Below are 12,137 nucleotides of genomic sequence, written 5' to 3' on the forward strand. Positions count from 1 at the left end.
TGTGACATCAGAGAATGTGCAGTGACATCACTGGGTGAGTTTGTGACATCACAGTGTCTTCTGAGACATCCCAGGAAGCAGCTGTATGACATCACAGAGTGATATCCCAGCATTGGCTCTGTGACATCACAAGGGGGATTTGTGAAATCCCAGCATGTGCTGTGACATCACAGGGGCTGTGTGACATCACAGATGCCCGTGTTATATCACAGGGGCTGTGTGACATCACAGATGGCTGTGTGATGTCACAGGAGCTGGGTGACATCCCAGAGATGGCTGTGTGACATCACAGCTGGCTGTGTGACATCACAGCTGACTGTGTGACATCACAGGGGCAGTGTGACATCACAGGGGCTGTGTGAGGTCACTGGGGAGGTCACTCTGCCCCAGCCCCCCTCACAGTTCCCCCCAGAGCAGTCCAACCGTGGTCGTGCACAGCGGGGTCCCCGGTCCTCCTGGGTCCCCCTGCCCCTGGCCCCTCAGCCTCCCCCAGAGGATGTTCCATGAGATTGACCCCAGAGCCTGACACGGGGACGGGGGCCGGGGCCCTGGGGGTGGCACAGGGGGACAGGGACACTCCGGCAGCGTCCCCGTATTCCCCAGGGCCAGAGCCGGGGCCAGGGCTCCTTCACCTTGCTACCAACGAGGCCTTGAGAGCACTGAAAAAATCCCCAGCAAGGGAGCAGCAAACACCAGATTTAATATTAAGGGATAGCACCACAAAGTTCATTGGCAAGAGTCACTTTGCTCCTGAGTGGACACTTCAGGCACAGCAAGGAAACAAAGCAGCAATAAAACTGATAGTGGAACCCTGGAAAAAGTTAAAGATAGAATCTAAAATGTTAGGCTTTGTGCTTTCCCAGATCAATTGCACCTGCGTAAGCAGTATGATAAATTATATAATTGTTAGATGTGATGATTGTTTAGTAATTAAATGTAATTATTATATAACCATAAGAAGAATAGTGAGAAACTATGTTGGAAATTCAGAGAGGGGCTAAATTTATGTATACAATAGAACAATATAAGTTTAATAATTAACATGAAAGTTATGTAACGATAGAGTATAAAACATGATCATTTCGGATGTATGGTCGGAGTCAGATTTGGGTTGAATATACCCCGATTCCCAGAGCTCTTAATAAAAAGCACCGCATATAATCCCACGTGATTATGTGTTTTTGAACGCTAACATTTTGGCGAACCCAGAAGGGACTCTTGTGAGTGCTGCTGAGCGAGTTCACGACTCGATCATGCTCCAGCTGGCACCAAGGGATTCTCGGGGAGCCCATCAGCTGCGACCGCTTCCGCTGCTCACAAACATCCCAGGGAGAAAGGTAAGGTGCGTTTTACTTTGGTTTGGATGCCTGCCAAAAAGATGCAGCGAAAGCTACGCTTGGTTGGGCTAAAGGAATTCCTGTTGGTGCAAGCCTAGGCACCGTTCCATAAGACAATCGCGAAAGCGTTGCGGGTTTGGCATTTGTGGTATTTTTGAAATGGAGAAACTTAAAGGGATTTTGGGCAGTAACACCCCTATCCCACAAAATTCTCCTTTGCGGTGTTTATTAGCACATTGGAAACAAGGTAACTTTGGGGAAGGATTACGTAAAACTAAGTTGATTGATTATTGTAATTCATGGTGGCCAGAATATGCCTTGGAGAACGGTGAAAAATGGCCAAAATACAGTACTCTGCAATATAACACTATTTCGCAGTTAATGTCGTTTTGTAAACAAGAAGGAAAATGGGATGAAGTCCCATATGTTGATCTGTTTTTCTACTTACAGGGAAAGCCAGAATGGCAGAATGAATGTGGATTATTAATGGTTTAAAACATCTGCAAAGTGTGGGGTTTGTGAGGAACGTTGTTTAGAACACTTGGCATTAAGAGAAAGCTTGAGCAGGGAAAATTATACAGATATTGATTTACAAGTAGCTCCAATAGGAACAAGAGAACCTAACCCTATCCCACCTGTTTCATCTGTCCCTATCCCACTACCTGCTCCTCACCCACCTACCCCTGAACCTGTCTCATCTAATACACCTTTCCCTCTTTATCCTCCTCTCCCATCATCACCTGATCCCTCTTCGTCGGAAGATGAGCAAAACCTAACTGTGATAGAATGGGGAAAGAGGTATGTGAGTGAAAAAGATAGCAATGTTAATGAATCAGTGACCCCAATAGCCCATAGAACCCGGGCTCGGGCAAAGCTTGCTCCAGTTGTGCATAGAGATGGCATAAGCAAACAAAAACAGACTGTGATTGCCCCCTTGCGACAAGGTGTCGGAGTGGAAGGGCCAGTATTTGTAAAAGTGCCTTTTTCCCCAGCAGACTTAGTTATTTGGAAACAGTCAGCCGGAACTTATAGAGAAAATCCTGATAAAGTGGCACGTGTAGTAAAAATGGTTATGAAAATGCAAAATCCTGACTGGGATGACATACAACTAATATTAGATACTCTGATGGATTCTACTGAAAAAGAAATGGTACTTAAGGCAGCCAAAGAGAGGGCAAGAGAAGATATTAGAAATGGGCTGGTAACAGGGAATTTAGATGTGAATTTCCCAATTGAGGATCCAAATTGGGACCCTGATTTATTGTGCGATATGAGGAGATTACGGAAATACGAAGAGTGGATCCAAATAGGAGTTCGGAATGCTGTGCCCAAAACTATAAATTGGTCCAAACTATATGAGGTTCGACAGGAAAAGAAGGAATCTCCCACTGCGTTTTTGGAGAGGCTAAAGGAGGTAGCAAGGAAATATAAAGACCTCCAAATGGATACAGAGCAAGCAAAGGTTCAGCTCGCTCTCATATTCTTGGGCCAATCACAGGATGACATTCGTAGAAAATTGCAAAAATTAGAAGGGGAAGAATTAAGGAATTTGGATAAGTTACTCGAGGTCGCTTGGAAGGTATACAACAATCGGGAAAAAGAAGCTAGTAAAAGGCAGCAGCAGAATCTTTTGGCAGTAATACAGGGGAGAGGGAACCCAAATTTCAGGGGGTGTAACAAGAATGGTCGGGGTAGGAGACCAGTTACCCAGGGGTTAAGCCTGAATCAATGTGCATATTGTAAGCAGGAGGGGCATTGGAAGCGAAATTGCCCTAGTTTGAATAACCAGTTTGACCAGGGCAATCAGTTCCAGCAGGCTACCAAGGAGATGGTCCTGGGGGAGTATACCAGCTGACCAGATGTAGAACCGGTAGAACAAGTTAAGGAACCTGTTGTAAATATACAGTTAGGGCATAAAGAGGTCAGATTTCTAATAGATATGGGAGCTACTTTTTCTGTATTGAATGATTTGGAAGGACAAATTGGGGACAAGGAAACGACAATAGTCGGTGCTACAGGGAAAGAGGAAAAACGGCCTTTCCTGCAACCTCTAAATTTGTGTTTTGGGAACAAGGTCATGACACATGAATTCTTATATGTACCTGAGTGTCCAATTCCACTTTTAGGGAGTGATTTGCTAGCAAAACTTGATGCGTTAATAACCTTTGAAAATAGAGAGCTTATAATGAAAATACCTGAATCAAAGACGGGACAGATATTAATGATCAAAGAAAAACCAAAAACCTGTCCCCTCTATCCCAAGGAAGGTAGAAGATGCAGTGATTCCCTCTGTATGAGAGACGGATATACCAGGGAAATCTAAATTAGCACAACCAGTGCATGTAGAGTTAAAAGAAGGGGCAAGGGCTGTACAAGTCAAACAATATCCCATAAAACCAGAAGCACGGCAAGGAATAGTAAAGATTATTGAGAAATTCCTGAAATACCAAATTTTAGAAGAATGTGAATCAGAATTTAATACACCAATATTTCCAGTAAAGAAGCCAAATGGTGAATATAGATTAGTGCAGGATTTGAGAGCAATAAATAAAATAACAAAGGACATTTATCCAGTGGTAACAAATCCTTATACATTGCTAACATCTGTAAAGGAGATATATAAATGGTTTACCGTAATTGATTTAAAAGATGCCTTTTTCTGCATCCCCCTTGACAAAGAAAGTAGGAAACTGTTTGCCTTTGAGTGGGAAAACCCAGGGAATGGAAGAAAGACCCAGCTCACCTGGACACAACTCCCACAAGGCTACAAGAACAGTCCCACCCTATTCGGAAACCAACTGGCAAAGGAACTGGAGATTTGGACTGAAAATGGGCAAGTACCAAGAGACCAATACTTATTGTTGCAGTATGTTGATGATATACTAATAGCTACAGAAGAAAGAGCAACCTGTATAAAGGTAACCATTGAGATTTTAAATTCACTGGGGATGGGAGGCTATAAAGTATCCAGAGGAAAGGCACAAATTGCACAACAGACTGTGATTTACCTGGGATGTGAAATTTCACAAGGGCAACGAAAACTAGGTACTAATCGTATCCAAGCTATTTGTGCTATTCCAGAGCCCCAGAATTTACATGAGCTGTGAGTCTTCCTCGGGATGGCAGGATGGTGTCGCTTGTGAATCATGGACTTTGGACTGATTGCGAAACCCCTGTATGAAGCTCAGAAGACGCAGCCATTCACCTGGGGCAAACCACAGAAAGAAGCCTTCCTAAAATTAAAGGAAGCACTGACAACTGCTCCAGCATTAGGGTTACCTGATCTGTCTAAAGATTTTCAGCTGTTTGTACATGAAAGGCTGCGCCTAGCACTAGGAGTCCTGACACAACGTCTGGGAAGCTAGAAAAGGCCGGTGGGCTACTTTTCCAAACAACTCGACAACATAAGTGCCGGGTGGCCCTCATGTCTGAGGGCAGTCGCAGCTACTGTGATCCTGATACAAGAAGCCAGGAAACTTACTATGGGAAGGCACATAGATGTCAATGTACCACACATGGTAACCATGGTCTTAGAACAAAAGGGGGGCCATTGGCTATCTCCCAGCAGGATGATGAAATTCCAGGTAGTCCTGACTGAGCAGGACGATGTCATATTAAAAACAACTAACCTTTTGAATCCAGCTTTGTTCCTAGGTACCACAACTGAAGAAGGCCCATTAAAACACGACTGTGTAAAAGTAATAGAGTACACCTATTCAGCAAGAGAAGACCTGAAAGACTTCCCACTAGACCAGCCGGAGTGGGAGCTGTTTACAGATGGGAGCAGCTTCGTGGAAAATGGAATCAGATAAGCTGGATATGCGGTAACAACAGTCAATACAGTGGTGGAGGCAAAGGCATTACCACCAAATACATCTGCCCAGAGGGCAGAACTGGTTGCTTTAACCAGGGCACTAGAATTAAGTGAAGGGAAAAAGGTAAATATCTGGACTGACTCAAAATATGCTTTTGGAGTGGTGCATGTACACGGAGCACTGTGGAAAGAAAGAGGACTGTTATCTTCTCAGGGTACGCACATCAAACATCAGGATGCAGTCCTGCAATTGATAAAGGCAGTACAAAAACCTGAACAAGTAGCAATCATTCACTGCAAAGCACACCAATCAGGAAACTCCAAAATCTGTGAGGGAAATCGAAAGGCAGACTGGGCAGCCCGACAGGTTGCTCGAGAGGTACAAACAACAATGGCATTGATACCTTTGAAGCTTAATGTATCCCAATTCAATTTGCCTCCAAAACCAAAATATTCAGTAGAAGATGAGAGACTGGCACGTTTGCTAAATGCACAAAAGAATTCAGAGGGATGGTATGTAACTGCACAAGGACAAATAGTGGTACCCCCCTTGATAATGAGAGAGGTTCTACAAATTAAACATAACGAATGTCACTGGGGAGCAGAGGCATTGGTAAAATTGTTAAAGCAGAGTTTAATTTCAGTACGGATGTTAACAATGGCAAAATCAGTAATGTCAAAATGTGATATCTGCTTGAAAAACAACCCAGTGGCCAGGCGACAGGCACAGCTAGGAAGAATTCAGATAGGAATAGAGCCAGGAGACTATTGGCAGGTAGATTTTGTAGAACTGCCAAGGACTCGAGGATACAAATACCTGTTAGTGGGGGTTGACACATTCTCTGGGTGGCCAGAAGCCCCTCCCTGTCGCACAAACCAAGCAAAGGAAACAGTTAAGTGGTTACTACAGGAGATTATTCCCAGATTCGGGGTACCCCTAGGGGTATCATCAGATAGGGGACCAGATTTCATAGCTACAGTAGTAAGAGAGGTAAGTAGATTGCTGGGGATAAATTGGGACCTCCACACACTGTGGAGACCCCAGTCAAGTGGACAGGTAGAGAGGATGAATCAGACACTAAAAAGGCAAATCAGTAAAATATGCCAAGAAGCCAAATTGCAGTGGCCCCAGGCTTTGCCAATAGCACTGTTGAGGGTTCGGATAAAGCCTAGGAGTGGGATGTCAGTCAGTCCTTATGAGATATTGTATGGGAAACCATATGAATCTCCTGAGCCTAATCCTAATGTACATGTCACAGGAAAGCAGGAAGTGTATAATTATGTTCTGTCTCTTGGGAAAACTTTAGCTCGGCTCTGGAGTATCCTCGTGTGGAATAGACCAGTGACTCTTGAGAACCCAGTTCATAACATACATCCAGGATATGAGGTGTACATCAAGAACTGGAACGAGGAGCCGCTGAAAGAAAAGTGGAGTGGACCCCATCAGGTACTACTGACCACCTTTACAGCAGTCAAAGTAGCTGGCGTGGAACCCTGGATCCACTTTACCCGAGTGAAGAAAGTCCATCCTGGATCACAGACTGTATAAACTCTGGAATGAACAAAGGCTGCAGATAAGACGTGTTTAATTGCTTTCAGAATGCTATCAGTAATTGTGCTAACGTTATGGTTATTAATATCTTTGGGATGTGGAATGCAAAATGATCAACCAACCACTCTTCATTCTAGAATGAAGAGAGAGGTACAAACGGAAACACAGGTGATAAAGGTTTCTAATGCAGTTCGGGCTGAGAATGTAATGATTGGATTAGTCAAAGATTTTGCCAAAATGCAAAACACCAGCCGAATAGCTGCCTGCCTGCCAATACCAAAGGCAGCAGGAGACCCAGTAAATTGGGGAATCATAACATCAAAACTACCTGAAATACAAAAGAACAAAACAATTACATGTAAACTGGTACCCGAATCGAGGCAAGTTACAGAAACAACTCTGGTATGGGAATGTGAGGCCAAGGATAAGAAAGATCAGATAGAACCTTGGGACAGTGCGTGGTCTGTGAGTATTCTTCAAAGATTCCAATATATGGCAATCACCCCTTGGTGTATTAGGTGGGAAGGCCCCGAGAATGAAACAGATCCAGCAATAACAAACACTGACACTAGTAGCAGAACGAGGGCAGACAAAGTAAGTTGGTGGGCATGTAATAAAACTTACGACTGCACTTCAGATGATGAAGAGATAAAACAGATGCCACCCCTGGCAATAGCCCTACAAATTGATTGTGCTTGCAGAGGGATCGAACATAAACAAGGCAGAGTGAATTATAAAGTAATTATAGGGTGTACCAGGATTACAATCCAAGGTCCAGGACAATTTGTATGGGCAGCAAGCGATGGTACCTGGACAACACATCTGCCTGTAGACGGGAAAGTAAAGGAGATTACTTTAGGCCTGCCAACCTTATGTCCAATTTGGAAAAAGTCCCCATTTAATAGAAAACATGAACTTCTGCAGATAAGAGCAAGACAAGAAGTTCTAGACAATGAAAATCCAGATGACACTTGGCAAGAACCCTCTAGTGGAGTGAAATTTGGATGGGCCCTAGAGTCATTGCTTGGTCCTATAGCAAACTATAAGAGCAGAGAGATGCTGTACAAACTTACAGGTCAGGTAGGTAGACTGGCAAGAGTCACCCGGGAAGGATTTAAAGAATTAAATATACAATTACAAGCCACCACAAAAATGACTTTACAAAATCGATTTGCCCTAGATATGTTACTCCTGAAAGAGCATGGAGTATGTGGATTTTTAAAGGGACAAGTTGATCATTGCTGCCTTCATATCCCAAATGTAACTGCAGATGTAGAATATGACATCAAGCAGTTGAAACAAATAGATCATGAAGCACAAGAAGAGCAAAAGGATTTGGCTACAAGCTGGTTAGGAAAAATCTTTAAAGGATTGGGGTGGAATGTGAGTTCATGGATTAAATCTATCATTGAGAGTGTGATAATCTTACTAATTGTATTCTTAGCAATTTGGTAAGTTTACAGCATCTTAAAGGGAGAGATACAGAAGAAAACATCCTGGAACCAGAGGATAATAAAGGCACTAACACGAGATCCACGCCCACCATCTTCTGGTTCTCCAGTTCGTAACATCATCCACGATCAACCCTGGATTTGAAGAACCGAGTACGAACTGAGGAATAAAGGACTGTATCAAGTGAAAACATTTACACCTATAGTGAAGTGAAAATGCTTTCAAAGGGGGGAGAATGATACTGGAACCCTGGAAAAAGTTAAAGATAGAATCTAAAATGTTAGGCTTTGTGCTTTCCCAGATCAACTGCACCTGCGTAAGCAGTATGATAAATTATATAATTGTTAGATGTGATGAGTGTTTAGTAATTAAATGCAATTATTATATAACCATAAGAAGAATAGTGAGAAACTATGTTGGAAATTCAGAGAGGGGCTAAATTTATGTATGCAATAGAACAATATAAGTTTAATAATTAACATTAAAGTTATGTAACGATAGAGTAAAAAACATGATAATTTCGGATGTATGGCCAGAGTCAGATTTGGGTTGAATATACCCCGATTCCTAGAGCTCTTAATAAAAAGCACCGCATATAATCCCCCGTGATTATGTGTTTCTGAATGCTAACAGTTGCAGGGGCTGATCTGTAAGCCTTGGAGCCTCCAAAGGCCCTGGGCTCTGCTTCCCAGCCTGCTCTGCACTGCCCTGAGCCTGCTTTATTCCAGAGACAAAAGCCAGGCCAGGGCATCCTCACCCTGCCTGCATTCCATCTGCTGGCAGCAGCCACTGGCCCCTGGGCCCTACTCGAGTGACAGCTGCAGGGACAGGGCAGCCTGTGCTGGGCAGGGGGCACGGGGCTTTGGGCCCTGGGGCTGCTGCTGCTGCTGCTGCTGCTGGGGGCCATGGGCCCAACAGGGCCCCGAGCTCAGTCCCTGCCCGGGCAGCTGCCCCCAAAGACCCACAATCCCCAGGCATCCCCATCACAGCTGCCAGGGGGAAATACCACGTCTTTCAGGAAAGAAATTCCCCATAGTGACTAAACCAAGAGGTCCAAGGGGAAAGTCAGCATCAGCTGATGTTTACCCACCTTGACAAAGGTGGCTGCTGAGCAGGTGAGATCTCCAGGGCCTCTGGCAGTGCCTGCTCTGCATGAGAGGCTGTTGGGCTGCTCCCAGCGGGACACAGCAGCAGGCTCAGGCCAGCCCTCAGCCCCTCACAGCTGATCCCAAGGAGCAGGCTCAGAAAGCAGTTTCAGACCACTGCCTGCAGATATTTCAAAGGACTACATGTCATTCAAGGAAGCCACCTTGCACATTTAGTTTTGGTGTTGTGTCATGAGAAGCCATGAAGGTGCCTCTCAATGTGCACTCAGGACACTTCCACTGCCATCCCAAAGGGAACACAAATCACAGGCTTCTGCTTTCAGCACTGCTGAGCTCCTCAATGGAGTCAGCAATGAAGTCTCAGGAAGTAGTAGTTTTTCGGATGTCCAGGGGCCTACCACTGCAAATCTAATACCTCATTACTACTATGACGAACTTAAGTAAGTTGCGGCACCCCTCTAAAGCAATGATCTTGCCCATTTGCTTTTGTTGGGTAATGGGGATCAGGTAATTTTCATGATATCATGAAGTTTTTTCTTTCCTTATATGTACTCCCCTAGGTGTTCTCCCCTTTCTTATCCTCTATTGGTCCTAAGTTACTGCATACAAGGTCTTTTTTTCCTGCAGTATAAAACCCTGTGTGCCCAGCCACATTTTGTCTCCCTCCCTGGACCTTCTCCAGCACAAACCACACTGTTTGGAGATCCACACAAACGCTCCTCTCTTGCCTCATCCATCATCCATTCAAGGAAGCCTGCTCCCAGCTCTGGGAGTGCACGTCTCTCACAGAGGCTGGCTGTGGACATGCCACAACAAGGGTTGCCCAAACAGGGACCTTCTTTGGGAATTCCTGAGAGCGCTTCCAGTGACGATTCGACTGTTCCACTGTCACGGGACAGAAGACGCCTTGGGTCAGCCTCCGCCCTTGAGTGGAACCTGAGTTTTATCAGGGCTTGCTGAAGGCAGCGTTGGCACCCTCCAGCAGCAAGAGGGCTGACTCGATGGACAAAGCCCACAGGATATTTTGAAACACCTGCATCCAGAGCCACCAGAGCAGTGAGCTGGGGGACAGCCACCAGCAGTGCAGGATCTTTGGGTCATATTTTAGACCTGTGAGTGGGCCACCCTTTACATCAGGGGCAGCTCTGGGTAACAAATTATCCAAAGATGTGAGGGACATATATGTTCGAGTTAGGGAGGTTCTCCTTTCAGAACGGAAGACTTTTACTAAGGGAAGTTTGAAGTTGTTTGTTCATTGGCTGTTTACGGAGCTCCCAGACATTTCTGTTGATTCAGTTCGTCATGTAGCATTTTGGGACTGAGTTAGGGAAAGACTATCTTTTGCAACCTCAGGGAGTGATAAGAGTGGCAACATTTTCCACAATTTTTCACATATTTTATGGAGTTTTCTCAAGGGTTCAAAGTTCTAATATTCAACCCAGACTTTCTGTTCTGCCCCCAGCATTCCTGAACACACTGATACCATTAGGATGAGAGACAGAAACTGCTGTAAAGCACAGACGAGCCACCTGCTGTCTGACATCTCCCCTCTTTCTCTACCCCTTGCCCAGGTCTGTACAGATCACACAGGCCTGGATTCTACCCTAACTTATTCTCCAGTACCTCTCCTCCCTGGATCCCCCTCAGATAGCTCACAAAATGGAGTCCCTCCTCTGGAGGGGGTCGTCAATGTCAAACTCCCTCCCACCCTCAGCTCTCTCATCAACTCTCCCTATGTTTTGTGTCCCAGCTCTGTGTTAGGTACCACCCCTGCATTGGGATCCAACGCTTCCTTGCCTACTCCCGCTGCCCTATACCCTCCAACTCAGCCCCTTGCGGATCCCACACTGTCGGAGCTGGAAGTGTGAGGGGCGGTAACCGGAAGGCCGCCATCTTGGCTACCAAAGGCCCACAACACCGGGCCTGGCCAGTCACCCCAAGGCCCCGCTCCTCTGCCAGAGACCAAGTTCCCTCTTCTGGAGAGGAGAGGGAAGGTTCATCCCACCTTCAGCATGAGCCTGAGGATTCTTGGACAAGGATGTGGAAGCTGGCGGCAGAAGAGGGGGACTGGGAATTTGTAGCTAAAATACAAGAAGCACCGGTGCAGTAGCAAGGGGGGGCTAAGCCCCAATTGGAAGCTCTCATACATGGGAGATGAAAGACCTTTATAAAGCAGCGAAAAACCATGGGAGGGGCTTGCCCTATATTAATCATTTGTTAAATAACATCTATCCAATACATGTGTTGGTACCCCACAATTTGCGCCATTTTATGCACATCCTACTTTCTCCCACTGAAATTATTCTGTGGGAAGGAATGGGGAAAAAACTACTACAACAACTATTAAAAGACTATGCTAGAGAAGACAGGCGGACACCCCTAACACTAGACCATCTAGCCAGGGAGGAAGATTCACTAAACCTCATTCAATAGACCTTCCCTGAGCTCTTTTAGAAGAGACCTGCAGGGACCTGGGAAATCCCTTCTAAAATTTATTGACCACCTTACACAAGCAATAGAGAAGAAAGTTGAACATCCAAAAGCCAGGAATGTACTGCTTACTAAACCTCCTGAAACAAATGCTAACAACACCTTTAAAGACATTTTACCTTCTCTACCCCTCTACAGAAAGCCTACCATTGCACAAATGGTCGTGGCATGCACACTTAGGGCATCCTTACACTGTGATGCTTCCTGTCATGGTGTATTAGAGGTGCTAGTAGCCTCCCAGGTTAATCCCTGGCACACACATGAAAAAGGACCTTGCTTTAAATGTGGGGAGATGATGCATTCTCAGTAGAATTGTAAAAATACAGACTATTACGAGGGACCTTCTAGGTGTCACAGCCACTTTCCTCACTGCCCCCTCCTCCACA

The sequence above is a fragment of the Melospiza melodia genome, unplaced genomic scaffold, assembly GCF_035770615.1.
Source record: "Melospiza melodia melodia isolate bMelMel2 unplaced genomic scaffold, bMelMel2.pri scaffold_45, whole genome shotgun sequence".
In the NCBI taxonomy this organism is placed as follows: Eukaryota; Metazoa; Chordata; class Aves; order Passeriformes; family Passerellidae; genus Melospiza; species Melospiza melodia.